We start from the raw sequence: 4817 nt of genomic DNA, 5'->3' as shown, positions 1-4817 counted from the left end.
ATGGAAAGGAGTAAGAAGGATTGGATGAAGACAGTAGGAAAGCAGAGAGACGGAAGGGACAAAGCATCTCCATACGCTTATCTGAAATTTCCACCGATGAATTGCATAAGTATCTCTATCTTTATTTTATGCTTTATTCATAAATCATCTATAACAATTTGAATCTGCCTGACTGAGATTTACAAGATGACCATAGCTTGCTTCATACCAACAATCTCCGTGGGATCGACCCTTACTCGCGTAAGGTTTATTACTTGGAGACCCAGTGCACTTGCTGGTTAGTTGTGCGAAGTTGTGATAAAAAGTTGAGATTGCAATTGAGCGTACCATGTTGATGGCGCCATTGATGATCACAATTTCGTGCACCACCCGGCAACGGCGCCAATGTTCTGAGGGTTACCTGAAACTGTAGGTCGATCTTGAATGAGATCCTTTGGGTCTGGCTTGTGTGTGGGGACCGGAGCTATCGTGTCCAACTTGTTAGACTAGCAATGTTGCTGATCCTTCATCACCGGAGGGTGGTGGTACCTGCAAGGGACTCCGATGCTTAAATTAGTAAGGGTATTAAGCAAGTTTTTTTAGTAGAATCAGAGTGTGTGTTATACCTGGGTGCTCCAGTGTATTTATAATGGTGTAGAGTGACCTTTTCAGATAAGATAAGTTAGTTATCTTATCTTATCTATATCTTATCTTTCATGGGAACCGCCCTTATCTCTATAGGCTTGGGATGCCTTTGGATTTGGGTCGTGTTCCTCTGTTTGGGCCCTTTATTGGGCTTTCCTGGCAGTTTGGACGAGCTCTTTGAGAAGAGGTCGGGTAGTTTGACCTGAAGAGGTCGGTCGTCTCATTACTAATCATCCCGGGTCGGACAGCTCGACCCAGGGTATGAACACCAGCCAATAGCGCCTCATACTCAGCCTAGTTATTGGAAGCAAGGAACTCAAACTTTAGTGAGAGTTCGGTTTGGGTTCCCTGATTACTTTCTATTATCACGCCTGCTCCGCTCCCGGTTTTATTTGAAGAGCCATCCACGTAAAGATTCCACTTTGTAGGGATTTCCGGGGTGACAGTGTACTCTGCAATGAAGTCGGCTAGATACTATGATTTGATCGCTGTTTGAGCTTCATATTGGAGGTCAAATTTGGACAACTAGACTGCCCATTGTAGGATTCTCCCCGCTAAATCTGTTTTCTGCAGAATGCCTTTTATGGGCTGGTTGGTCCGAACCTTGATGGTGTGAGCCTGGAAGTATGGACGAAGTCGTCGAGAGGTTAATATAAGAGCATAGGCGAACTTCTCTATCTTTTGATAGTTCAGTTTGGAACCTTGTAGCGCTTTGCTGATGAAGTATATAGGTTGCTGTCCACTTTTGCCCTCTCTAACTAGTGCCGAAGCTACTGCCCGGCTTCCTATTGCTAGGTATAATATGAGTGCTTATCCTTCCCGAGGTCGGGTAAGAATGGGTGGTTGTCCCAGGAATCTTTTGAAATCCTGAAAAGCTAGCTCGCACTCTGATGTCCATTCAAACTTCTTTCACTCTGATAGGAGAGAACTTATGGCTGATCCGGCTGGAAATCTGGACAAGGCTGCCAGTTGCCTGTTGAGTTGTTGCACTTCTTTGACACAGGTCGGGCTTTTCATGTCGAGTATGGCCTGGCACTTGTCCGGGTTCGCTTCGATTCCTCTTTGTGTGAGCATGAATCCCAAGAATTTTCTAGCTTCTACTGCGAAGGTGCATTTCGCAGGGTTAAGTCGCATGCCATGCTTTATTATGGTATTGAACACTTGGGCGAGGTCAGACAGTAATGATTCCTCGCTTTGTGTTTTTACTAACATATCGTCCACGTATACCTCTGTTAGTTTTCCAATGTGATCTGCGAAGACTTTGTTTATTAACCTTTGGTAGTGGCTCCTGCATTTTTGAGTCCGAATGGCATGACGACGTAGCAGTAGTTTGCTTTGGGTGTTAAGAATGAGGTTTTTTCTTGATCAGGTGGGTACATCGGGATTTAATTGTTTCCTGAATAAGCGTCCATAAATGAGAGGTACTTGTATCCAGAGGAGGCATCCACTAGAGTGTCGATGCTTGGGAGTGGATAAGGATCTTTTGGGCAAGCCTTGTTGAGGTCGGTGTAATAAGTGCACATCTGCCATTTCCCATTTGACTTTTTCACCAAGACTATATTGGCTCGCCATAGTAGGTACTTGACTTCTCAAATGAATCCTGCCTCTAGTAGAGCTTGTACCTATTCTTCCACAGCTTGGGATCTTTTTGGTCCGAGCTTTCTATGCCTCTGATGTACTGGCCGAGATCTTGGATATACTGCCAGCTTGTGGCACATTAGCTTGGGGTCTATGCCTAGCATGTCTGTGGCCTTCCATGCGAAGAGGTTGTCATTATCTTTTAAGAACTGTATGATGAACTTTTTTACTTCTCCCTTTAGGATTGCACTGATATTAGTCATTTTACCTGGGACATCTCTGATCTAAACTTTTTCTATCTTGCCTTCATGTTGTGGACAGAGTTCTTCCCGAACTCGAATTCCCCCGAGTTCGATGGTGTGGATTTCTTCTCCTTCGCCTCTAAGGTTTAGACTTTCGTTGTAACAGCGGCGTGCTATTTTCTGGTCTCCTTTTATCATAGTGATCCCTTCTGTAGTTGAGAACTTCATGCATAGATGTGGAGTCGAGACTACTGCTCCGAGCTGATTTAGCGTTGTCTGACCTATTAAGGCATTGTAGGCTGAGCTCATGTCGACCACAATATAGTCTATGTTGATTGTTCTTAAACTGTCTCCCTTTCCAAAGGTTATGTGTAGCGAGATGTGTCCATGTGGTTGGATCGGAGAGTTTCCTAATCCGAATAGGCTGTTCGGATATGCTCTGAGCTTTTTTACTTCCAGAACAAGTTTGTTGAATGCGGTTTTAAACAAGATGTCAGCCGAACTTCCTTGGTCCACCAGCGTGCGGTGGAGGTTTACGTTGGCCAATATGATAGTGATAACCATGGGATCATCGTGTCCCGAGATGACGCCAGCTGCGTCCTCTTTAGTGAAAATAATAGTAGGGAGGTCGGGTGCTCCTTCTCCTCCCTCGATGTGATATACCTTTTTAAGGTGCCCTTTGCGAGATGATTTGGAGATTCCCCCTCCCGCAAATCCTCCATGTATCATGTGAACATGTCTCTCCGGGGTACGAGGTGGTCGTTCTGTTCGTCCGACCTCTTCGTCTCTTCTTTTCTTTCTGGACTCATCTGTCTTGCTGGCTAAGTACCGATCTACTCTTCCTTCTCTTACCAATTTTTCTATGACATTCTTCAAGTCAAAGCACTCATTGGTGGGATGTCCATAGATTCGATGGTATTCACAATATTCCGTTCGATTTCCTCCTCCCTTTTTGCTTTTAAGTGGACGTGGTGGTAGGATCTTTTCAGTGTGGCATACTTCTCGGTAGACTTCCACGAGAGACACCCGGAGAGGGGAATAATTATGGTATTTCTTAATTTTCTCTCAATGCTGATATTCTTTTTTCTTTGACTCTTTATCCTTATCCCGGGAGGAGTAAAAGGATCCGGATTTTAAGGTCTCTCCTAGTTAAGAGTTTTCTTCCATGTTGATGTACTTCTCTGCTCGTTCTTGTACTTCATTCAGAGATGTGGGATGTTTCTTTGATATGGAATGACTAAAAGGTCCCTCTCGTAGGCCATTGATGAGACCCATAATGGCTGCTTCAGTTGGTAGACTTTGTATGTCTAGACATGCTTTGTTGAATCTTTCCATGTAGTTATGAAGACTTTTCTGATCTCCTTGCTTGATCCCTAAGAAGCTTGGGGCGTGCTTGGTTTTGTCCTTCTGGATGGAGAATCTGGCGAGGAATTTCTTGGCTATGTCGTCAAAACTTGCGATGGATCTGGGCGGCAAACTGTCAAACCACTTGATTGCTGTTTTTGTTAAGGTAGCTGGGAAGGCTTTGCATCAAATTGCATCTGAGGCATCGGTGAGATACATTCTGCACCTGAAATTACTGAGATGATGGCTCAAATCTGATGTGCCGTCGTATGAGGTCATGTCGGGAGCTTTGAAGTCCTTTGGGACTTTGGCTTTTATAATTTCTTTGGTGAATGGGTCTTGATCTTTGTGGGGGTTATCTTCGTGATTGGATTGAGTAGTCTTGGCTTTTAGATTTGCTTCAAGTCGTAATAGTTTGCTTCCAATTCTTTACGTCCCCTAGTTTCCCTCTTGAGGTCCTTCTCAGCTTCTCGTTGATGCTCGGCCTCTCTTTCCAGTTGTTTGAGGCGTTCTTGTTGAGCCTGAAGTGCCTCTAGAATTTCTGCATTTGGTGCGCTCTTATCCTTGTTTTTTTGAGGAGTATCCTTTGGCGTGGCATCCGCGTTCTTGAGCGGCATTCTGTTCTCTAGATCAGAGTCGTGGTCGTTGTCAAGGTTGTCTGCCATGATGTTGGGATGACTTCCAGGTCCCCGGCAAAGGCGCCAATGTTCCGTGGGTTACTGATGCACGAAAACTTGTCTCTCAACAAATTTCCCTTTGGCAAGTATACCAAATTGTCGTCAAGTAAAAACTCACAATAGAGTGAGGTCAAATCCCATAGGGATTGATTGGTCAAGCAACTTTAGTTGGAAAGATGTGCTAGTTGAGCTAACAGAAATTGGGTTGAGAATTGCAAAAAATTTAAATAGCGGGAAAGTAAAGTGCAGAAAGTAAATTGCAGAATCTTAAATGGGGATTTGGGGAAATGAGCATGAAGATAAATGGCAGAAATTAAAGAGAACGGGCAAGATTAGAACTGGGGGATTCATT

Source organism: Arachis duranensis, chromosome 9, assembly GCF_000817695.3.
Source record: "Arachis duranensis cultivar V14167 chromosome 9, aradu.V14167.gnm2.J7QH, whole genome shotgun sequence".
NCBI lineage: Eukaryota > Viridiplantae > Streptophyta > Magnoliopsida > Fabales > Fabaceae > Arachis > Arachis duranensis.
This window is presented reverse-complemented; position numbering follows the sequence as displayed.